The sequence below is a fragment of the Scyliorhinus canicula genome, chromosome 16 (assembly GCF_902713615.1).
Source record: "Scyliorhinus canicula chromosome 16, sScyCan1.1, whole genome shotgun sequence".
Taxonomy (NCBI): domain Eukaryota; kingdom Metazoa; phylum Chordata; class Chondrichthyes; order Carcharhiniformes; family Scyliorhinidae; genus Scyliorhinus; species Scyliorhinus canicula.
The window spans coordinates 38239628-38265346 of NC_052161.1; the positions used below are offsets into that span (position 1 = coordinate 38239628).

A 25719-nucleotide genomic window follows, 5' to 3' on the forward strand; every position below is an offset into this window, starting at 1 on the left:
TTGTTTATTTAGAGTGCCCAATTCATTTTTTCCAATTAAGGGGCAATTTAGTGTGGCCAATCCACCTACCCTGCACATCTTTGGGTTGTGGAGGCGAAACCCACGCAAACACGGGGAGAATTTGCAAACTCCACAGGGACAGTGACCCAGTGCCGGGATCGAACCTGGGATCTCACCACTGCGTGAGACAGCAGTGCTGGCCCAGAAATGATCATTTTCAAACTTCAACTCATCACCTCTCAGTCTCTTAAACTCAAGGGAACGAAAACAACTTTGGGCAACTTCATAACCTAACCCTTTAGGCCATATTTTGGGGTTGTGAGCTCAAGAGCATGGGTTGGGTGCTGACAGCTGCAGAGTCCCTTTAAATATTTGCGTGCTTTTTTTTTCTAATATTGGGTATGACCAAACAAACAAATCTTTGAGGCCTGATGCCCGCTGCAAAAATAAAACGTTGAGAAAGCCTAGATGTTTTTTTTTTTAAACCCTGCATGCTCAACATGTTCAACCTCATTTTACCCACCCCACCCACCATCCAACTCAACAACTGGGGCCTCCATCCTGCTCAAGAACCCTCATAAGCCCCGATCCAAAAGATTCACTCTGGGGTCACACAAGCCATGGGCTAATCCCTGCTATCAATCAAACAATCAGAAGAATCTGTGCTGCTGTCCACAATGCGCTCCCCCCCCCCCCCAACCACCCCCCACCCCCCACACACCCCCACCACCACCCTTCACACACCCCACCCCACCACCCCCCCACCCACCAACCAACCCCCCCCACCAACCCCCCCCCCCAACCAACCCCCCCCCCCACCAACCACCCCCCCCCCCCCCCAGCCCCCAGCCCCCTCCTCCTTCCCTCCCTCTCTAAGACCACCATCTTTCCTGAGGTACAGGGCCCAGAGCTGAACACACTGTTCCATGGGATTTGAGCATCGCTCTGTGCTTCTGAATTCCTACCCCTATGTAATCCATCCCTCTTGAGATAGGGGGGTCAATGTTCCATTAGCCTATCTGGTTAATTTAAATATCTGTTCAAAATACCCAAATCCTTTTCCTCCTGGCCACCTGCAATATCCTGCTTTAATTTTCTCAAATTTAAAGTGAATGGTTTCGTAGCTCCCCCACTTCGCACTCCGATTTGCCACAGTCACCTATAGCATCGTTCACACAACTTACTGTGCCTATAAGTTAGGGTCAACTGCAAACTTGAATACACAACTCCCTATTTCTTCATCCAAGTCAATTTCTATCGTGAAAATCTGTGGGACAGGTATGCGTTTCTGGGACACACCACTTGCCAACTCCCCCCAATCCTTCTGTTACTGTGGTCTGCCTCTGACCTCACAACTAAGTACCGACCCAATGTGCTCCTGGATACTGGCTCCTCCTTGGAATAACCAATACGTTTTTTGGAAGTCAGGAGGTTTGGGAAGGTCAAGGAGGAGGGGAGGGTAAGAAGAGGGAGAAAGAGAGGTTTCTGCGCTTGTGCCAGTATTTGGGGGTGACCCATGTGGAAAAGAAGCAAGAAAACTATCAGGGAGTGTCTGACCTGTGCATCTTTCTAGATGTCCTAAATGGCTCCATATTGTCATGCTTGCGGACTCCTTTTCACTGGAACAGTAGGATTAAAAATGCAATCTTGTTTTGAATATGTTGCAGATGATTGACCATTTACAGTGCATGTGAAAACAATATTAATCTCACTAATATATCACTAAAACAATTTAAGGAATCAAACAGCTTTGAAATTTCCTGAATCAATCTCAATTGAGTTGCATAGCCGGGTCACTGTGGAAGTCAAACTCTGAAGCCAGTTTATCTTAATTATACGGCAGCAAAGTTAGAGTCAGATGCAAGTCTGTGCAATTAACCAATATTTCTATCACTAATTCATAATGTTTCATCTTGCCTTGTTCAACAGGGAACAAAACGTAAAAGATTACATTTTGTGTTATATCTTATCAATACTTAATCATTCACCAATTATATAATCTGACAAATTGTCTATTGTCTGGATAATGCTAGCTGTCACATATTTGTGCATCCTGCAAAATATCTGCACAGAGACTTTGCAAACACATGCAATGCCAAGTTCAGGCCCAAATCCTGCATAGGTCAACAGTCACTTATTAACCTTCCATACTATATTTATCTTGTATTTGTAAGCAATAACCCAATCAAAATCAATTCATTCAAAAGGAAATGGGACATGGAATAAATACATTATTCAACAGGTAGTACTTGCTCTCATCATATATGACCCTGGATTACTATGTGTTCACCACTCTCAGCCCGTCAAATATGAAGCACAGAGGAAATAAAATAGTGCTTGTTTGTATTCAGATTTCCCTATCTATGTAACATTTGCAAACAAAAGGAACATTAATGCTGGTGTTAAACTTGGAAAAAGGGAATCAGTTTAAAACACTCATAAAGCTTTAATAAAAAACAGCCTGCTTTTTGACAAGAGACTGTTCCTACATTTGAATTTCATAATTGTATCATGCAACCATAAACCTTATAAAATGAATGACCTTGTGCTAGTCACTCACAATCACAGTGGTTTGTGTAGAAGGACATTCAGTGCCATGTGTTCTTTCAGTTAAAAAAAAAGACTTCAGATCTGAAAATTCTGAATGTCAAAATGGTCGACTTCTAAAACTGTAAACACCTCTTCAAAGCAATCTAAAAATCAATGGGTGTTTTAGTAAAAGCTCCTTTGCAGTGACGCCAAGAGGAAAGTTACCGAGTCGGCCGTTTTAAACAACTTTTTAAGAGGACATTATTAGTTTGTGCAGTTAGGGCAGAGGAATGGGGATTGGCAAGTGGGGGGAGCAGAGAACGGTGGGGAAGAAAGCAAAGTATGGCGGGGGGGAGCAGAGTATAGTGGGTGGGGGGAGCAGAGTATGGCGGGGGGGGGAAGCAGAGTATGGCGGGGGGGGGAAGCAGAGTATGGTGGGGGGAAAGCAGAGTATGGCGGGGGGGGGAGCAGAGTATGGCGGGGGGGGAGCAGAGTATGGCGGGGGGGGAGCAGAGCATGGCGGGGGGGGAAGCAGAGTATTGCGGGGGGGGGAAGCAGAGTATTGCGGGGGGGGGGGGGGAAGCAGAGTATGGTGGGGGGGGGGAGCAGAGTATGGCGGGGGGGGAGCAGAGTATGGCGGGGAGGGGGAGCAGAGTATGGCGGGGGGGAGCAGAGTATGGCGGGGGTGGGAAGCCGAGTATGGCGGGGGGAAGCCGAGCATGGCGGGGGGGAAGCCGAGCATGGCGGGGGGGAAGCCGAGCATGGCGGGGGGGAAGCCGAGCATGGCGGGGGGGAAGCCGAGCATGGCGGGGGGGAAGCCGAGTATGGCGGGGGGGGAAGCAGAGTATGGCGGGGGGGAAGCAGAGTATGGCGGGGGGGAAGCAGAGGATGGCGGGGGGGAAGCAGAGTATGGCGGGGGGGAAGCAGAGTATGGCGGGGGGGAAGCAGAGTATGGCGGGGGGGAAGCAGAGTATGGCGGGGGGGAAGCAGAGTATGGCGGGGGGGGGAAGCAGAGTATGGCGGGGGGGAAGCAGAGTATGGCGGGGGGGAAGCAGAGTATGGCGGGGGGGGAGGAGAGTATGGCGGGGGGGGAAGCAGAGTATGGCGGGGGGGGGAAGCAGAGTATGGCGGGGGGGAAGCAGAGTATGGCGGGGGGGAAGCAGAGTATGGCGGGGGGGGAAGCAGAGTATGGCGGGGGGGGGAAGCAGAGTATGGCGGGGGGGGGGAAGCAGAGTATGGCGGGGGGGGGAAAGCAGGGTATGGTGGGGAAGTAGTGTTGTGGGGGGGGTGGAAGGTAATGCCGCCAGCTGGGGCCATAGCACCTGTGGGGTAATGGCACTGGGAAGTGGGTAATGGCATGGGAGGCATGGACATCGGAGGGGTGATGGGCACCAGGGCAGGTGATGGGCATTGGGAGGGGGTGATGGGCACTGGGGGCGAGGGTGGTGGGCACTGGGGGCGAGGGTGGTGGGCACTGGGGGCGAGGGTGGTGGGCACTGGGGGCGAGGGTGGTGGGCACTGGGGGCGAGGGTGGTGGGCACTGGGGGCGAGGGTGGTGGGCACTGGGGGCGAGGGTGGTGGGCACTGGGGGGCGAGGGTGGTGGACACGGGGGGTGAGGGTGGTGGACACGGGGGGTGAGGGTGGTGATGGACACTGGGAGGGGGATCCTGGCAGGGGGTGGTGGACACTGGGGAGGGGTGATGGACACCAGGGGGGGAGGGGTGATGGTCACCAGGGGGGGAGGGGTGATGGACACCAGGGGGGGAGGGGTGATGGACACCAGGGGGGGAGGGGGTGATGGACACCAGGGGGGGAGGGGTGATGGACACCAGGGGGGGAGGGGTGATGGACACCAGGGGGGGAGGGGTGATGGACACCAGGGGGGGAGGGGTGATGGACACCAGGGGGGGAGGGGTGATGGACACCAGGGGGGGAGGGGTGATGGACAACAGGGGGGGAGGGGTGATGGACACCAGGGGGGGAGGGGTGATGGACACCAGGGGGGGAGGGGTGATGGACACCAGGGGGGGGGGGGGTGATGGACACCAGGGGGGGAGGGGTGATGGACACCAGGGGGGGAGGGGTGATGGACACCAGGGGGGGAGGGGTGATGGACACCAGGGGGGAGGGGTGATGGACACCAGGGGGGGGGAGGGGTGATGGACACCAGGGGGGGGGAGGGGTGATGGACACCAGGGGGGGAGAGGGGTGATGGACACCAGGGGGGGAGAGGGGTGATGGACACCAGGGGGGGGAGGGGTGATGGACACCAGGGGGGGAGGGGTGATGGACAACAGGGGGGGGAGGGGTGATGGACACCAGGGGGGGAGGGGTGATGGACACCAGGGGGGGAGGGGTGATGGACACCAGGGGGGGAGGGGTGATGGACACCAGGGGGGGAGGGGTGATGGACACCAGGGGGGGAGGGGTGATGGACACCAGGGGGGGAGGGGTGATGGACACCAGGGGGGGGAGGGGGGATGGACACCAGGGGGGGGAGGGGTGATGGACACCAGGGGGGGGAGGGGTGATGGACACCAGGGGGGGGAGGGGTGATGGAACCAGGGGGGGAGGGGTGATGGACACCAGGGGGGGAGGGGTGATGGACACCAGGGGGGGAGGGGTGATGGACACCAGGGGGGGGAGGGGTGATGGACACCAGGGGGGGAGGGGTGATGGACACCAGGGGGGGAGGGGTGATGGACACCAGGGGGGGGAGGGGTGATGGACACCAGGGGGGGAGGGGTGATGGACACCAGGGGGGGAGGGGTGATGGACACCAGGGGGGGAGGGGTGATGGACACCAGGGGGGGAGGGTGATGGACACCAGGGGGGGAGGGGTGATGGACACCAGGGGGGGAGGGGTGATGGACACCAGGGGGGGAGGGGTGATGGACACCAGGGGGGGGGGGGGGGATGGACACCAGGGGGGGGGGGGGGGGATGGACACCAGGGGGGGAGGGGTGATGGACACCAGGGGGGGAGGGGTGATGGACACCAGGGGGGGGAGGGGTGAAGGACACCAGGGGGGGGAGGGGTGATGGACACCAGGGGGGGAGGGGTGATGGACACCAGGGGGGGATGGGTGGTGGACACCAGGGGGGGAGGGGTGATGGACACCAGGGGGAGGGGTGATGGACACCAGGGGGGGAGGGGTGATGGACACCAGGGGGGGAGGGGTGATGGACACCAGGGGGGGGAGGGGTGATGGACAACAGGGGGGGAGGGGTGATGGACACCAGGGGGGGGAGGGGTGATGGACACCAGGGGGGGAGGGGTGATGGACACCAGGGGGGGAGGGGTGATGGACACGGGGGGGGGGGGGGTGCATGGACACGGGGGTGGGGTGATGGACATGTGGGGGGGGGTTGATGGACATGGGGGGGGGGGTGATGGACATGGGGGGGGTGATGGACATGGGGGGGTGATGGACAGGGGGGGTGATGGACATGGGGGGGGGGGGGTGATGGACCGGGGGGGGGTGGGGTGGTGATGGACACGGGGGGGGGGGGTGGGGGGTGATGGACACTGGGGGGGGGGGTTGATGGACACTGGGGGGGGGGGTTGATGGACACGGGGGGGGGGGTTGATGGACACGGGGGGGGGGTTGATGGACACGGGGGGAGGGGGGTGATTGATAGACCCTGGGGAGAGGGGGGGGTGATGGACACTGGGGGGGGGTGATGGATACTGGGGGGGGTGGGTGATGGACACTGGGGGGGGGGGTGATGGACACTGGGGGGGGGGGTGATGGACACTGGGGGGGGTGATGGACACTGGGGGGGGTGATGGACACTGGGGGGGGTGATGGACACGGGAGGGGGGTTGATGGACCATGGCGCGGGGGGGGGGGGTAATGGGGGCTGTGAGCCGGGGGGGGTAATGGGGGCTGTGAGCCGGGGGGGGGGGTAATGGGGGGCTGTGAGCGGGGGGGGGGTAATGGGGGCTGTGAGCCGGGGGGGGGGGTAATGGGGGCTGTGAGCCGGGGGGGGGTAATGGGGGCTGTGAGCCGGGGGGGGGGGTAATGGGGCTGTGAGCCGGGGGGGGTAATGGGGGCTGTGAGCCGGGGGGGGTAATGGGGGCTGTGAGCCGGGGGGGGGGGGGGGTAATGGGGGCTGTGAGCCGGGGGGGGGGGGTAATGGGGGCTGTGAGCCGGGGGGGGGGTAATGGGGGCTGTGAGCCGGTGGGGGGGGGGAATGGGGGCTGTGGAGCGGGGGGGGGGGGGTAATGAGGGCTGTGAGCCGGGGGGGGGGGGTAATGGGGGCTGTGAGCCGGGGGGGGGGTATTGGGGGCTGTGACGCGGGGGGGGGGGGGACCGGGAATGGGGGCTGTGAGCCGGGGGGGGGGGGGTAATGGGGGGGGGGTAATGGGGGCTGTGAGCGGGGGGGGGTAGGTAATGGGGGCTGTGCGCCGGGGGGGGGGGGGTATGGGGGGCTGTGCGCGGGGGGGGGGGGGGGGATGGGGCTGTGGCCGGGGGGGGGGGTAATGGGGGGGGGGGTAATGGGGGCTGTTGAGCGGGGGGGGGGGGTAATGGGGGCTGTGAGCGGGGGGGGGGTACTGGGGGCTGTGAGCGGGGGGGGGGTTAATGGGGGCTGAGCCGGGGGGGGGGGGTAATGGGGCTGTGAGCCGGGGGGGGGGGGGGGCGGGTAATGGGGGCTGTGAGCCGGGGGGGGGGTAATGGGGGCTGTGAGCCGGGGGGGGGGGTAGGTAATGGGGGCTGTGAGCCGGGGGGGGGGTAATGGGGGCTGTGAGCCGGGGGGGGGGGGGTAATGGGGGCTGAGCCGGGGGGGGTAATGGGGGCTGAGCCGGGGGGGGTAATGGGGGCTGTGAGCCGGAGGGGGGGGTAATGGGGGCTGTGAGCCGGGGGGGGGGGAATGGGGGCTGTGAGCCGGGGGGGGGGGGGGTAATGGGGGCTGTGAGCGGGGGGGGGTAATGGGGCTGTGAGCCGGGGGGGGTAATGGGGGCTGTGAGCGGGGGGGGGGGTAATGGGGGCTGTGAGCCGGGGGGGGGGGGTAATGGGGGCTGTGAGCCGGGGGGGGGGGGGGGTATATGGGGCTGTGAGCCGGGGGGGGGGTAATGGGGGCTGTGAGCCGGGGGGGGGGGGTAATGGGGGCTGTGAGCCGGGGGGGGGGGGGGGGTAATGGGGGCTGTGAGCCGGGGGGGGGGGTAATGGGGGCTGTGAGCCGGGGGGGGGGGGGTAATGGGGGCTGTGAGCCGGGGGGGGGGGTAATGGGGGCTGTGAGCCGGGGGGGGGGGGGGGGGTAATGGGGGCTGTGAACCGCGGGTGAGGGAGGGGGAAGCCGCCGCCGCCGCCGCTGTCCGAAGCCGGGTCGGTACCTCTCTGATCGCCGCCAAGTTACAGCCGCCTGTCCCTTGGCACCAGCGCCGCTCTCAGCATCTCCATCACTTGCTGTCCTCGCACACGTTTCCCATCGGCTCCCTGCGGACTGCTGGTCCACATCAACAAAAAATAAATAAAACTTAATCCTCCAACAACTAACAGCCGGTAAGATCCGAGTGACGGAGCCGAAGCCCCGAACCAGCAGCTCCTTCCTGCAGGCGGGAGGGAGGGGATCCAAGGCGGCTTCGCTGCTCAAATCCCGGGCGCTCGCCTCTCGCCCTGCGTGTTACTCTCTCGGTGGATGGAAGCGGCTTCGTCCCTCCGTCCTCCACACACACACTCAGCTGCTTTGCACACTCTCCAAAATAAAAAGCCAACCAGATGGAGTTGTGTGTTAGAGAGAGGGAGGGAGAGAGGGTGGCTGGGGAGGGGGACCGGGCTGCCGGGGAGAGGAGGAAGAAGAGGGGGGGGGGGGAGAAAGAGACTTGCTGGGCTCGGCTTCGCCTGCGATCGTGCTGGGCTCCGCGGGCGGGGTCTGCTCCAAACCAATGACACAGCCCCACATGGACAGCCGCGCCTCCAGCACTCAACACTCCAGCCGCTTCACTTCTCCACTCAGCCTGATAGCATCGACACGCAGACACCAGAGGAGCCCACTCCTTAATCCTCACAAAACACACACAGCACCAGCATCGCCTACAAAACCTCAACTTTCCAACTGCAGCCTGCCAATGCTCCAAACAAATTTAGAAAAAAAAAACATTCGCACTTAAATCCATGCAATGCAATATCTGGCCTCTTCTATTTGTGTTGCCATTTCCAGTCTTGTGTAAATATCCCATGCAAGCGAATGGCTGAACTTTTTATTGTTGCTTGCCCGCCGCGGCCATATAACATTTGGCCCCCTGCTAAGTAAATGTTTAATTAAACACATAAAGCAGCCCAAACAAAGCTGCAGACTTCAGCCACAATTATTTTTAATCTAATTGAATATTGATAAAAGCAATCCCAAGAAAATTAAGTTACAGGCTTAGGTTATTTTGTTTTGTTCAAAAGGCGTGGTGTGATTTAAATAAAAACTAAAAGTGTGTGATTTAACAAAAAAAACCAAATAGAAGTGTTCATCCTCAAGCTAAGCTATTTTTAAAAAAAAGCTTCACCATGAATTTGGCAGGACCGTTTCCATTCCTGGTTGTGTTTGCATCTGACAGTGGGTTGCCTGGTTTGAATTTTGGAGGGTCTTGAGATTAGGAAAGGTCTGTTCTCATTATAATTTTTCCATTGGACGGTTTCAGGTTTAATCCAGCTACATCACCGACAACATTTAGCAAAGATTTGAATGCATGTAGGTCAAACTGCAATAAGCATTGGTGTCAGGCACATCAAGTGGATCAACAGGCCAATTACCCTTTCAGTCTTACATCCAGCATATGGCGTCACTTCAGACATCCGAAATACAAAAAGGAAGAGAAAGTCAGTCATTTCCTCTGACTTTGATAACTTGGTATCTCCCCATGGGCAGAGGCCGGGGATTTACAAGCAGCTACCAATTACAGAAACTTCAACAAATTCTTGGCTAACCTCAAGATGTGCCTATTTAGATCACTTCCGCAGAGGGAGCCAGGACATTAAAGGGAAACACTGGATATCCAGCTTAATTACTAAATATTATAACCCTGTTTCACCACCTACTTTCCACAAAGAACTATACAAAAGGTATTACAGCTGATGACTATAGACCAGAGTTAATTTCAAATAACCCTAAGAATCCCTTAAATTTCAAATCCTGGTTTTGACCACTTTTCTATTTGGTAAATAACTGTAAGTAATTGTATTTCATGCACCTATGATACGAACGACTATCAGCCTGAATGGAATATACTAATATTAATTTGAAATCCGTATTGCCAGAAAATAGACTATAAAGTTAATTAGTACATGTATTCCATATGAATAAATATTACTAACATTAATTCAGTATTTATTTTAGTTTTATTTCTTTCAACCCCAGAACAATGTATGGCATGTAGAAATGAATTGTTTTGACTAAATTTAACCTGAAACCGATGTATAAGATTGTATGTGACAGACTTTTGCTGCTCTTCTGGCACAAGTATGAAAGCATTGGAATTCCTCCAAATGTCATGAGACAGCAGGAGAATAATGGAAATTCTTCTAAAATGTCTTCACTTACTGTGGGATTCTCATAAAAGCATTTTTTTATGTCTTACCAGCCATCAGTAATACTCAATAATCAGTTGGCAGAAAGCGGGATGAGGGATCATTTTATTCCCATTCCTCTCAGTCCAATTCCACAAAGTGCTCCTTCTATTGGTTAAAAAAGTGATAAAATTCTCTCAACAGAGCCAAGTGAGTACAGGTAACAAACAGGACAAAGACTCACAGTGACATCCTCCTGTCTGGGACAACCGACGGAACAGTCAAGCTGCCAAAAATTAGCTTTCAATTACTGAAATCTGAAGCAGCAGCATATTTAATTATAAACCATCGGCTTGTTGATATTAACAATATAACTTAACCGGAAACTGATAGGGATAATGACTGTAGAATGAGTTTAAGCTACAAACAGGTATCAACAAATACCAATAAATTCACAACAGATCTGCAACAGTAACATCTAAGTTTCAACTTCAGATAAATCTTCATTACATGCTGCTGCACAATCTTCTATTCACTACAACAGTACTTGAGTATTTCTGGAAAAAGGAACATGCTGTCAAACACCCAGACTAATCAGAGTCAACCTGCCAACCAATCAGCCGCCTTTTCTCATGCAGTACAAATTCTTGCCCCCTTTGAAATTTGGTATTTTTGTATCTGTCCTTATGAGTGCAAACCGAAAAGATTAAACAGCATGTCTCTTTCTTCAGCAATTTGTAAGTGATTAATTTACAGGGCTGCAGAGATAGGGCTGTGGAATGGGACTAGCTAGGTAGCTCTTTTGGTAGCCGGTGCAGACACAATGGGCCAAATGGCCTCCTTCTGTGCTGTAAATAACAACAACCAAAAATTATTTTCCACCCATATTGTATGAAATAGATTTGCTCTAAAGAGCCTCAAATAGGCCAGTTCTATTTTTTTGTACGTATTTGTTGGTGAAGTATCCATTAGGTTCAGAGTCTACAGCTTGACAAAGGAAATTACTAATTTGTGATATGCATATGTTGAAGAAGATTCTCCTGGTTGATGCCATTCCAATATACAACAATAACTTGCATTTATATAGATTAGCATAGTAAAATGTTAAAGGTGCATGACAGGAGTGTTATTAAACCCATTTGACAAAACGCAATGTTGATGATACAGATTTGCACACTCCACAAAAGAGATTTCTAAGCACAACTCCCTCAAATTGATGAATTAACTACAATGGAGGAATATTCTAGATTTAATATTTTCCCGACCAATAATTTTTATGAAAAAAATTGATGTAAGTAAAAATTGGCACAGTAGAAATGGCAAGCAGTAATACAACTATTTCTCCCTGTTCCTAGAACTGCTGTCCCTCTAAAATGCATTAATAATTAAAATAGGGTGAGAAGAAAGCCAATTTTTACTTGTTAGTACATTACTTAGGCTATTGGTGAACTTGTGTAGTAGTTTGCAGCTGTGCAATCAAACAAAAGTATTTTAATCCATGTCAGACCTGATGTTAGATAGCTTAACAAGAAGGATGATTATCAAGTGACTGAAAGGAACAACATAATGTACTGATCAAGAACATGGATATAGCTATTGTTCGGTATATCACAGTTCAACAGGAGAAGGGTGAAGTTAAGGTAATAGTGGACATAGAATGTGCAAAACTTACAACTCAGGGAGTGGGTTTATTGTAACAGCTACCTGCCTGGCAAAAGGCCCTCAAGGCCTGGAGAGAGGCTGTGACTACAATGTGCCATCTGGGCTATGAAAACCTTCAGGGACAGTTAACCATCTGCTACCAGTAGCAGTGAAGGTCAGCACGGCTCTCAACTTTAAGGCCACATTTACATTCCGGGCATTCAGAGAATCATCACAACAATCAACTCTTTGATTTAAATGGCTTCTGACCATCTGGGACCAGAAAATCCTTAGGATATGATGCTGGTGGTTATACCAGCACTGTACCAATTGGTGTCTGCCAGCGCTGGACCCTGCTGTAATTTGTGACAGGGTACTTTTATTTTTTGGGGCTGAACAGGTGAAATCCCATTTCTCCTGCTCCATGCAAACAGAGTATATAGTTCCCGCTCAGCACTGGGGATGGCAGGGAGGTGGTGGGGATAGTTGCCCATGCCAAACCTTGTTTCTATCAGTACCCTATGTAAGGAGCCAAACCATTTATTTTCATAAGTCTCTCAGGATCCTAGACCACTTCCCGAGGGCTGAGCCCTCCAACCTCCTCACTCTCAAAACCACCCCTCAATGGGGCCACTTCGGCCCACAGGCTACACAAGACACCAGAACTACACCAAGTCCTGACCAAGCCGTCACCCCTGGTTCCAACACTTGATTGCTTCCAACACATAACTGAAGATTCTAGAAAGGCAGAGACCTATCACAATCAGTCCCTGCCATTTCTGGTAGATTCCATCAGAGTTATGGCAGGAAACTGCCAAGACATCCATGGACATTTGGGGCCTTGAAGTCTTTTCCTGTGTTTAAAAATGTTTTTAAGGTGGATTGATTTTATTACATTTCTCAATTTTGTTATTGTATGGATACATTGGCAACTATTGGGTTGGAAAAATAGAATGCCTGTTACCCTCAGCTGTGATGAACCAGCATCAGTGCCAACAGTGTGCTATACTTGAACTAGAGTGGGCATTATCACGTTCAGAAGCCATGACCAGTTCTGTGGGGCTACACACTGACACCAAAATGCCACTAATATAAATGCCAATCAACTGTTCCTATGCTACTGCACACGAGCCATGGCTGGAGGGCATGTCCTTAAATTACCCACTGGTCTGACTGAGTATGGAACAATGGGGCGGGATTCTCCAACCCCACGGCAGAGTGTCCATGCTGTCGTAAACTCTGTCGTGTTTTACAACAGCGTGAACGGGCCGCTCCCAGGACTAATTCTGGCCCCTACAGGGGGCCAGCACGGCACTGGAGCATTTTGCACCGCTCCAGCTGCCGATCCCGGGATCCGTGCATGCGCAGTTGCGCCAGCGCTAATGCGGACATGCGCAGTGACGCCGGTGCCAACGCGCACATGCGCAGTGGCCTCCTTCAATGTGCCGTCTCCGACGCAGCACGGCGCAGGACTACAGGGGCTGGCACGTAGGAAAGAAGGCCCCCAGCTACAGAGGCCGGCCCGCTGATTGGTAGGCCCCGGTCGCGGGCCAGGCCACATCGGAGGACCCCCCACCCCGGGGTCGGACCCACCCCCTCACAGGCCACCACCCGACCCTTCAACACCAAGGTCTCACCGGCTCAGAGCAGGTTAGAACGGCAGCGGCGGGACTCGGCTCTTTTCTTACGGCCGCTTGGCCCATCCGGGCCGGAGGATCGGTGGACCGGCGCCGCGCCAACCATGTCGGCGCTAATGTCGCCAATTCTCCGCTCTGTGGAGAATCACATGCCAGCGTCTGGAAGGCATGGCACGTTCGCCGGGATTCTCCGGCCCGGCTCAGGGCTGGGAGAATACCGCCCTAGATGTTTGTGAAGTTTCAGAGTGTTTTCCTGGTATTGGCCTTCAGTCATTCTGAAATTGAGTTGGAGCCAGTCATGACTTCACATTGGAGCTTATGCACAAAGGCACCTTAACAGCATTAGAAGCGAGAGATACTCCTGCTCCTATTGTGAGTATGGCCCAAGCACCTGAGCCCTGTACTTAAGATACCTTTGTTATTACAATTCAATACAGACCAAACCAATGTATGGAGGCAGGTGACAGTTCATTCGAGGCTCCACTCTTTAACTATCCTTTGCAAATTAGGCCCAATAAATGTATCCTATCAAACTCATGAGGGATGTCTAGTGTGCTAGAATGCCAACTCCTGGTCCCTCATCAGTCCTTGTCACTGCTATCCATTTACCATCAGTATTCAGTGCCTTTCCTGCCTGCTCAATATTACTATGATCTCTCCTCATTGTGTTTGTAACTGTGCTAATGCCTGCTCCAAGTAGGGGGTTGATGGCTAATGCTCGAATGACTGATATTTTTCATTCCTTCTTGCCAATCACTGTACTTTTCCTTATTCTGTAAGTACATGAACTTATGAACTTGCTTGGATATTATATTGTCATTGCACACACTATTATGTGCTGATGTGCATAGACATGTTGATGTAAAATATGTAAGTCATAGAACATATTACCATGATACATATTGAGGTGGTTACATATCTAATTTCCAAAGCCCTCCACTTTACTTCTCAAATAACACAACTTGTGCTTGCTTACTGTACACTTCTCTTATGTGCCAGATTTCTATTTAACTAGACATTTTTGAGAATCGTGACAAGATAATTTGCTCAACCTGTACTACTTTCTTTATGACATCATTGCTCATATTTCCATCAGTGTAGCATTATTTGCATGCATCTTTAATACCTAATATTTGCCTTCATGTCGATATTGGAACATTTACTTACTGTGAACTCCTGGCACACAGCAAGGAGCATGTCGCAGGAAATCATAGGTGTATTCCTATGACTTTCCAACCATTAAAATTAATAAGGGCTGAAAGTCAAAGGATCCGTGCCCATAACTTCCTGATCAGGACTTGCAATGAGTGAAGTACTGTGTGGGACCATGTATTTAAAAAATAGGCTTTCATATGTCTAGTTCTTTTACTTTAGAGTAATGTATTTTTGTGGGCTTCTTTTCCTCATTCATTTTTTATTCTGGTATTCCTCCAATATTGCTCAATGTAGTCGAGTTCACTTTCTGAATGACAAATTGCCATGCCTGTTGCCCCCACAGTGTATTTGGAGGATCTCATCTCCCACCACAGATCTATTTGTGATGCTCTATTACAGAATATACTGGTCAGTGAATCAGGTTTTACAATGTTGAGCCATTATCTACAAATGTCCTTATGTTCCAAAGGTGCTTAAAAAACAGTTGTGGATTGATTCTCTAAGAGGCTTGCTTGCTCCCTTGAGAAGCATTTAAAAAAATGATATTTGCAAATGTATTATGAATGGCAACTACTTCTCCTTATCAATTGGGAGCAATCAGTGCCAGTACTTTGCAGGCCTGAACACTGCACTCTTCCCAAATCTCAATAACTACTTTTCCATCACTCTTTCTGCTTCCCCATTACTGGGCAATCTTTCAGTCATTATCTTCCAACTCTTTGTAACTATTTCCAAAATAACATTTGATATCGTTAGCTCTCAACTTTCCTTCAAAGGTATCCTATCATCATGGATTTCGCTCTCACCTTTTTGATTTTCTACAGCTCTTCCCTAACATCCTGATTTGTTCTGGATGAGCAGATATTTTTTTCCAATTAAATATTGGGAAGACTGACAGCATTGCTTTGGTCCCATTCCAAACACTGTTCCCTAGCTACCAACATCATTCTTCTCCCTGGCAACAGTCTGAGACCAAACCAAACTGTCTGCATCCTTGGTGTCATATCTGACCATAAAATGAGCTTCTAGCCATTTTGTTTTTGATCACGAAGGTCACCTATTTCCACCTCTGCTGTATTCCCCACCTTCACTCCTGTCTGAACTCAATGCTGATGAAATCCTCATTTATGCCTTTTTGTTATCTCCTGACTTTACTCCAGCTCTGGCCTCTCATATTCTACCTTTGTCAGCCCGAGGTCATCCAAAATCCTGCTGCCCACTGTCTTAACTCACACTAAGTTCCATTCACCTAGCACTCCTGTGCCCGCTGACCTACGTTGGTTCTGATGTGACCATCAATTAACTCAAGGACACGAGTAGAAGTAAACTGTGGCTTTAATCGACTTACAACTGAGCCTGCCTGCGACTAGCTGAACTGAAGGCAGGCTCGCAAGACCAGAGCACTTTATACTTTCGGTTGTGGGAGGAGCCATGGGCGGAGCCAAGGGGGGGAGCCCTGTACATGCTCCTCATCTCCCCCTGTGAGCAACGGCTCACAGATGGAGCCCACAGGGACACAGTGATACACAGTGTGAATTTATATTATACATTCACCACATTCACCACCTGTTAAAAAAATCAAGTCCAGCGGGGGTGACAAGTCTATAAGTTGAGTCGGTCCGGCGCTCGAATCGTTCACTGGGACCGGCGGAGCACCGGAGTTGCAGCCGCTTCGGATGGCTTTGTGCTGATGTCCGGTGTGAATCTGAGGGTGGACTCCGGGGGTGGTTCGTTCCGAGCTTCGTTCCTGACCGGTGTGACGGGTGAAAGGGGGCGCAGGAAACCTGTAGGCACGGGGGCGCAGGGCATGGGGGGTCGGGCGGGGTGTGGTGCGAGGGGTACCTCGGTGGTAGTGGTAGTGGTGGCGGTAGATCCTGCAGGTGCCAGGTCCCGGAGGGAAACGGTATCCTGCCGGCCGTCGGGGTGTTCGATAAATGAGTAGTGGGGGTTTGAATGTAGTAGTAGGACCCTCTCTACCAGCAGGTCTGTCTTATGTGTCCGGACGTGCTTCTGAAGGAGGACAGGGCCCGGTGTCCTCAACCAGGATGGAAGCGAGGTGGTAGTGCTCCTAGGGAAAACAAATAATCGCTCGTGAGGAGTCTGATTAGTGGCCGTACACAGGAGGGACCTAATTGGATGGAGCGCATCGGGGAGGACCTCCTGCCAGTGTGAGGTCGGGAGATTCCTGGACCATAGGGTCAGTAGGACGGTCTTCCAGACGGTCACGTTCTCCCTCTCCACCTGCCCGTTCCCCCGGGGTTATAGCTGGTAGTCCTGCTCGAGGCGATGTCCTTGTCGAGCAGGTACTGACGCAGCTTGTCACTCATGAAGGACGAACCCCTGTCGCTGTGGACATAGTTAGGGAAACCAAACAAGGTGAAGACACTGTGCAAGGATCTGATGACTGTATGGGAGGTCATATCGGGGCATTCAAAGGGCCGGGAGGCCTTTACCAGGTGGGCCCTGCCTGGTATATAGAAGTGTGGTTTACACTCCGCGCAGATCGGGCAATTCCTGGTGACAGTTTTAACCTCCTCGGTGGAGAAAGGCAAATTGGGGGCCTTGATGTAGTGGGAGAGCCGGGTGACCCCCAGGTGGCAGAGGCCATTGTGGATAGCCTGTAATCAGTCGTCTTGCGCGCTGGCGCATGTGCCGCGGGGCAGGGCATCTGGGGGCTGGTTGAGTTTAACCGGACGGTATACGATATCATAATTATAGGTGGAGAGTTCGATCCTCCACCTCAAGATTTTGTCATTTTTAATTTTGCCCCGTTGCGAGTTATCGAACATAAAGGCAACCGATCTCTGGTCGGTGATGAGGGTAAACCTCCTACCGGCGAGGTAGTGCCTCCAGTGCTGTACGGCTTCCACAATGGCTTGAGCTCTTTTTCGACTGAGGAGTGTCGAAGTTCCAAAGCGGAGAGGGTTCGGGAGAAGAAAGCGACTGGCCTACCTGCCTGGTTCAGAGTGGCAGTGAGAGCGACCTCTGAGGCGTCGTTCTCGACTTGAAAGGGAACGGATTCATCCACCGCCCGCATGGCAGCTTTGGCGATGTCCTCCTTATTGCAGTTGAAGGCCTGGCGGGCCTCAGCTGACAGTGGAAAGAGTGTAGTCTTAAATAGTGGGCGGGCTTTGTCCGCATACTGGGGGACCCACTGGGTGCAGTAGGAGAAAAATCCAAGGCACCTCTTGAGGGCCCTGGAACAGTGAGGGAGAGGGAGTTGTAAGAGTCGGTCAGCATACGGTCAGGGTCAGGCCCTAGGACCCCATTTTCCACGACGTAGCCGAGGATGGCTAGTCTGGTTGTGCGGAAAACGCATTTTTCCTTACTGTATGTGAGGTTGAGTTTTTGGGCGGTTTGGAGAAATCGGTGGAGGTTGGCATCGTGGTCCTGCTGGTCATGGCCGCAGATGGTGACGTTGTCCAAGTACGAAAACGTGGCCCGCAGCCCGTACTGGTCCACCATTCGGTCCATTGCTCGTTGGAACACCGAGTCCCCATTCGTGACGCCAAAGGGGACCCGGAGGAAATTGAAGAGGCGGCCGACTGCCTCGAATGCTGTGTAGTGGCGGTCCTCCGGGCAGATTGGGAGCTGGTGGTATGCAGACTTCAGATCCACCGTGGAGAAGATGTGGTACTGGGCAATCTGATTGACCATGTCTGCAATCCGGTGGAGGAGGTACGCATCGAGGTGCTTGAACCAGTTAATGGTCTGGCTGTAATCAACCACCATCCGGAACTTTTCCCCGGTCTTGACGACCACCACCTGAGCTCTCCAGGGGCTCTTACTGGCCTCTATGATTCCCTCGCCTAAGAGCCGCTGGATTTTGGCTCTAATAAATACCCTGTCCTGCAGGCTATACCTCCTGCTGCGAGTGGCCACGGTTTTGCAGTTAGCGGTAAGATTAGCGAAGAGTGGAGGGGGGTCGATTTTTAGAGTTGCTAAACTGCATATAGTGAGAGGGGGCAGGGGTCCGCCGAACATAGAACATAGAACAGTACAGCACAGAACAGGCCCTTCGGCCCTCAATGTTGTGCCGAACAATGATCACCCTACTCAAACCCACGTATCCACCCTATACCCGTAACCCAACAACCCCCCCCCCCCCAACCTTTTTTTAGGACACTACGGGCAATTTAGCATGGCCAATCCACCTAACCCGCACATCTTTGGACTGTGGGAGGAAACCGGATTACCCGGAGGAAACCCACGCACACACGGGGAGGACGTGCAGAGCAGACTCTGAGTGGAAGCTGAGTGTTAGGCTCCAGAGGTTACACTGAAAATCGAGTCTGAGTAAGAGAGGGGCGCAGAGGTCTGGGAGTACATACAATTGGAAGTTGGAGTAGTTGGCACCCTGTATCGTTAGTGCGACCCCGAGGCGAGGGAGATAGATTGCCGTGCTGGAAATATCGGGAGCGAGCAGCGTCTTACCAGGTCTGGGTGAACGAAGCTCTCGGTGCTCCCGGAGTCGAAGAGGCACGGTGTCTTGTATCCGTTGACTTGAACGGACATCATGGAGCTTCTGAGGTGCTTTGGCCGCGACTGGTCCAAAGTGACTGCGTTGAGTTGCGGGTAGTCAGTGGCTTGGTCAGTGGTGCTGGAGCGGCCCCGTGATGACTGTCCGTGGAGGTCGTTGTCATCGATTTGCATATCGGGTGATGGCCAAGATGGCGGCCCCCGTTGATCGCACGTGGTGGGTGGCGAGGAAGGTGGCGTCCAAGGTGGCGGCCCCCATGAATCGCACATGGCCGGCGCGTGGGAGAGCATTGCCAAGATGGCTGCCTCCATGAGTCGCACATGTCGTGCAGACACACTGTCACATTGCGGGGTCTGCGGGCCTGTGAGTTGGAGAGGCGATTGTTCTGGATAGTGTTCGAGTTTGAGGATTTGGTTTTAGCCAGGCATACCTTCGCAAAGTGTCCTTTCCGTCCGCAGCTGCTGCAGGTCACGTTGCGGACTGAACAGTGCTGCCGTGGGTGTTGGGGCTGGCCGCAAAAGTGGCACGATGGCGCTCCGTGGTGGGCGGGTGGCCGCGCGGTGCAGGCCTGGGGTAGTCTCTGGTCGGGGGTCCACGACCCGCGTGGTCCCAGCGACCCGCGTGGTCAGCTGGGAACGAGTTCAAACTTTGAAAAGCGACCTCTAACGAGGTCGCTAGTGTTACTGTGTCCTCCAGGTTCTGGGCCCCTTTTTCGAGGGAACGCTGACGCACGTAATTGGACCGGACCCCTGCAACATACACATCTCGGACGGCGAGTTCCATGTGCTGGGAGGCTGTCACAGGCTGGAAGTTACATTCCCGTGCTAGCGCTTTTAGGTCGTGCATGTAGTCTTCTAGCGACTCTGCAGGGCGCTGGCGGCGGGTAGTAAAAATATGGCGCGCGTAAACTTCATTTACGGGCCGCACGTGCAGGCAGTCGAGTATCGCGAGGCCCTCGGTGTATGAGTCGGTACTATCAAGTTGAGTTGAAATACGATGGCTCACCCGTGCATGTAGAAGACTGAGTTTCTGTTCTTCAGTAAAAGCGGAGGTAGTCGACGCAGCCAGGTAGGCCTTGAAGCACCGAAGCCAATGCAGAAATATTTCCTTCGCTTCTGCGGCCTGTGGATCGAGTTCCAGTCGATCAGGTTTGAGGGCTGATTCCATGGTAGTTTTTTAAGTCGATTAAATTGATGCGACCATCAATTCACTCAAGGACACTAGTAGAAGTAAACTGTGGCTTTAATCGACTTACAACTGAGCCTGCCTGCGACTAGCTGAACTGAAGGCAGGCTCGCAAGACCTCAGCACTTTATACTTCCAATTGTGGGAGGAGCCATGGGCGGAGCCAAGGGCGGAGCCCTGTACATGCTCCTCATCTCCCCCTGTGGGCAGAGCCGCGCAACGGCTCACAGATGGAGTCCACAGGGACACAGTGATACACAGTGTGAACTTATGTTATACATTCACCACAGGTTCCCAGTCAATAAATGTTTTGATTTTAAAATTCTCTTCTTTGTTTTTAAATCCCCCCCCCCCCCCCCCCCCCCCCCCCAATGGCTTCACTCCTCCCTTTCTTTGTAATCTTCTCCAGTCCCACAACCCTTCAAGACATCTGCGCTCACGTAATTCTGTCTTCTGGAGCATCCTCAATTTCAACCACTCCACCAGCAGTGGCCAGATTGTCACTTGCCTGGGTCCTAAACGCTGGAATTCCCTGCACCTTTCTACCTCTCTACCTTGCCTACCACCTTGAAGACATTCCTTCAAACCAACCTTTTTACCTAAGCATTTGGTTATATGACCAAAATAACTCTTTATGTGGCATGTTTTATTTTATAACTCTCCTGTGAAGCACTTTGGGATGTTTCATTATGTTAAAGGTGCGATAAAAACATATGTTCTTCTTCCATATGCGCCATATTAGGGCACCACTAACACATTTGCCTTGAGAATTGCATATTACTATAATTTTGTTAGCGAGCTATAAATTAGGATATAAAATGGAGTTTCTCTCATTTTTCAAGAAAAGAAATAGAGGAGACTATAGTCCAGTATAAATTTCTATTTATATTGGTGTTTAGCTGTAAGAGTCAGCTTCCCCTTTTAAAGGATCATCAATGGGTGGTCACCTCACAAATCTAGCACTGAAAATGGCAGGTACAGTTTGCCTTTTTAATTTGCTTATTGTGCTGAATGCTGATTGAAAAATGCAATCTCAAGTCTTGACTGGCCTCAGAGGAGTACTGAACTTCCCTTTGAGGATTGCAAGTCTAAGCCTCAACTAAATTTGAATTTGCCTTCTGACTAGACCAGTTCTACTGTAACCCAGCACTAGTCCACCCTGTGCACATAGAGCTCGCACTTTATGTCAGGTAAAAACAAAGTTATCTACCAGCCAGGCTGCATCACTATCAATAAACATGGGCAAATCTGTGACTCACTTTCCTTCCCAACACTGCTAAAAAATATAAAAAGCTGTGTCCCTTAACTAGTCTAAAAAGGCATTTTATATTTGGATCAATCATTGATTGGTAATTAATTCTTTAGTAATCACTTGACAAATGATGCATTGGAGCAAATGCACATGATATCATTCAAACAAGTTAACAAAAAATAAAAACAGGAAATACTGGAGGAACACAGCGGGTCTGGCATCATCTATGCAGAGAGAAACAGAATTAACTTTTCAAGTCAATAAGACATAATGGATTATCCTTCCTTAAACATGAAAAAAAAAGATTTGTGTCGATGTCGTCAATGCATTTCCCAAACTGAAGACGTCTGAAAACGCTTTGCAGACAATGAGGAACGTTTTGACGTGTCGTCAATGTTGTAATGTGAGTATTTACATACACAGCAAGGTCTTGCACACAGCAATATGATAATGATCAAGTACTCCATATGCTGGGAGGTGACAAAATAAGAAGGTCTAAGTGTGAAGTCCCTGTTCCTCTTACCCCATAGCAACACTTACTGTCCAGGCTCACCAGCGAGGATCCATGAGGAATGTTCTTTAGACCAAGCAGCTGAGGCTGCAAGGAACTTGTCGACCACAACTAAGCATGAGTGCCTTGGGGGAGGGGGAGAAAGGTTTTGACAAAGAAAAGTACCAAGACGTTTTTAGCTTAAAATAAACCTGTTTTATCAAAACAATTTTTCTGGACAGTTTTCATTGACATAGTCAAAATAAGATGTTTGTCAAACACTGAACTGAGTAATTATAAAGGGAAAAAAGCCACCAAATAATTTTAGAATCAAGCCTGGGTTTTCCAATTTCAAAAGATGGGAATGGAATAGAAATACAACAGTGGAATGTTATGTCAGGTGGACATATGTATTACTCTGGACTCAGCTACATCAATGACAAAGAATCATTCCTCACCCTTGAATAGATTTTTTAAAGGGTATTTCTATTGCTAAAAATAATTTTTCATGATTACAAAATAAATCCACACTAACCAACAAATACATACAAGTACAATACATGAATATCACAGACAAGAATTATCAACCCCACTAACCCCAACCCTCCCATCTTTAACTAAATACAAACTAACCCCCCCACCCCCGACCCCAAACAACTGACGGTGACTAACTCTTTGAAAAAGGAAATGAATGGCTACAATCTCGAGTAGAACTCTTCTACCAACCCTCTAATGGTGTACTGAACCTTCTCTAGATATAGGAACTCCATTAGGTCACTAATGGCTGAGGCACTGGATAGAGGAGGAGACCTCTACCCCAGCAGAATTCGCTTCTGGCTACCAACGAGGTAAAGGCGAGGACGTCCGCCTTCACCCTCATCAGAAGCACTAGTGAGTCCGAAACCCCTAAAATGTCCACCAGCGGACAAGGCTTCAGCCTGATATCAAGAATCCCTAACATGCTGCTGCCTCACGAAGCCGAGGACTGAGGTTTGATCCCGGCCCCGGGACACTGTCCGTGTGGAGTTTGCACATTCTCCCATTGTCTGCGTGGGTCTCACCCCAACAACCTAAAAAGATGTGCCGGGTAGGTGGATTGGCCATGCTAAATTACCCCTTAATTGAAAAAAAGAATTGGGTACTCTAAATTTATTTAAATAAAGAATTCCTAACATGGTGTTAAAGAAGGAGACCCAGAGGTTTACAAGTTTAGGACATGACCAGAATATATGGGTATGATTCGCCGGCCCCCAAGAACAACGTTCGCTCCACCCCCGAGAAAAAAAGACTCATCCTTGTCTTGGTCAACTGCGCTGTGTGCACCACCTTGAACTGATTCAATCTGTGCCTAGCACAGGAGAAGGTTGAGTTGACCCTGTGAAGAGCTTCCCTTGAAAACCAGACCTTGCTCACCCTCCCACATCCTCCACACCTCCTCCAATGGAGCCTGCTCCACTGACAGGATTTGGCCATAAATTTCTGAAATCTTCCCCACACCCACCTCAGCCAGAGATACAATCCTATTCAGGAGGGAGAGCAAAGGTGCCAAGGGTAACAAAGAGATCTCCTTGTGCAGGAAATCGCACACCTGGAAATACCTAAATAAATTAGACCTTAGGAGTTGGAATTCATCAACAGCTCCTCAAATCCGACAAACCTACCCTCCAAGGACGGGGGCAGGTTATCCCACTCCTGCAAGTTAGTTCAAACCCCATTCAGCAGACTAGCATAATTTAGTTTATGAAGCGAAGACCAATCATGGACCACCCAGATTTCCAAATAACGAAAGCTAGATCTGGCAAGGTGAAAAGGCAACATCCCCAGGCCAGCAGCCCTCCCTGGGGGCTTCACTGAAAATAATTCGCTCTTATCCAAATCCAACTTATACTCGAGAAGGAGCCAAAACTCCTGAGTAGCTTCATTATCCTGTCCATGGTGGAGACTGAGACCGTGAGACAAAGAAGCAGATGATCTGCAGAATAATAATCTTTATTATTGTCACAAGTAGGCTTACATTAACACTACAATGAAGTTACTATGAAAATCCCTTTGTTACAACACAATGGCACCTGTTAGGAGGGAGAATTCAGAATGTCCAAATTACCTAACAAGCACATCTTTCGGGACTTAGGGAGGAAACTGGAGCACCAGGAGGAAACATGCAGACTCCACACAGACAGTCACCCAAGCCGGGAATTGAACCTGGGACCCCAGCGCTGTGAGGCAACAGTGCTAACCACTACTCTCTCTCCCTCCCCAATTTATCCCCCTCCGTTCAGTGGGAGATCCTAACGCAAAGGCCAGTGGTTTGATTGCCAAGTAAACAGAAGCTGAGACAATGGGCACCCTAGCCTTTGACCCGTACCCAACTGACGTGGAAGGCCTGCCAAAGACCCATTGACAGTCATGTGTCTCCCGTTCGGGTCCATCATGATCATAGCAGCCGAAAAATAAATATTTTTAGTAATCAGTGGCCCTACCATAGAAACCCAAGTGGAATACCTTTGCCACCCAACCCTTCCGTAAGCATGCCTGGTCCCTGACCCGTAAATGGGTCTCCTGCAGAAACACCACATCAGCATTCAAACTTTTCAAATGAGCAAATATCCTCAACCTTTTCACTGAGCCACTCAACCCTCTTACGCACCAAGTGACCAGTCGAATTGGGGACCTTCCACTCGCCCACTCCCTGTACCTGAGTCCGCCATTTCCACCAAAAGAAATGTTCCAATAACTACTGAAAAAGCACAAGCATCCAGCCCACCCAAGATGGCCATCAAAAAAGAACAAAGAAGAGGCTGCGGTAACTGTCGGAAAACCCTCCTTCCCCACCTCCCCCAGTGGCGGACTGGGTCTAAAAATATTGGTTGCCAGGAGACAAAGGGGGCCCACCCACAACTACAATGCTATCATTTAATTTTCATAACGAATAAATAACATTTTCAAAAAATACATATGGAAAAAAGGGTACAATTAAAATTTTTGTGGAAAAAATGTGTATTTCTTAGTAATTACAGTGTACATGTACTGTACATATTACTGGCAGTAGATACCAAATGTAAATACAGAATGTTATAATTGAATTTTTAATTAATTGGTTGATATTTTTAAATAGTTTACTGCACAATTTACACATTAACAGATAGTTCAAAAGCACAATAGAGCATTGCATGCAGTCCACTATATTACGAGCAATCGTTTGTGTTCGCTAGATGATTGTGTAAATCTGCCAATAATTGCTTCTGCATCCAATTCATCTAACAATTCCTTTTCAATGGATAGCAACATGTATGATTCCAAATTCTCCTCAGACAGCGAATTTCTTAACCTTGTCTTTATGATCTTTAGCTTTGAAAATGTCCTCTCACATTGGACTTGAGTAACTGATAGTGTGCAGATGACGTTATAAAGTTCATAAAGGTTATCATATGCCTTGTCATGAAGTCTGTTGGATGCCAGAATTTTTAGTACACACGATGGGCAAATGCTGCAAATTTTACAATTGTTGCAACTAGAATCCATATTCTCGCCATCATTAAGCAATAGCGTTAATACATCAAAGTTTGAAGCAAAAGAAAACAATCCCAATATTACTTGATCTTTGCTGATTTGTGGAAACAGCTTAATAATACTTTCCAATGCTTCATCTTCAAGGCCCTTCTTTGCAATAGTTTTAAACTTTGCTGGGTCCAAGCAGGACAAATCTTTATACAACTGTTTGTGTTGTACAAAGCGTGGTTCTAGTGACTGGAAAATGCGATTCATTATTAGGTTAAACACATTTACTCGAAAATCAGCTAGAGAATCTGAGGAATTTCTTTCATCATCAATAAGCTCATCTGCCATTT

The 25719-nt window shown here is 50.9% G+C and overlaps 1 protein-coding gene across 3 annotated transcripts in view; it reads right to left on the reverse strand.

Annotated features, from left to right (window-relative positions):
- LOC119979467 (C-terminal-binding protein 2) overlaps positions 1–8371 on the reverse strand; it is a 352842-nt gene extending 344471 nt beyond the window's left edge. For 2 of the 3 annotated variants that reach the window (XM_038821726.1, XM_038821728.1), the window contains exon 1: positions 7868–8371. The gene's annotated coding sequence lies outside the window, so the exon portion shown is untranslated. The remainder of the gene's footprint in view (positions 1–7867) is intronic. The other variant, XM_038821729.1, reaches the window with a different exon arrangement.
- Positions 8372–25719: the final 17348 nt, after the last annotated feature.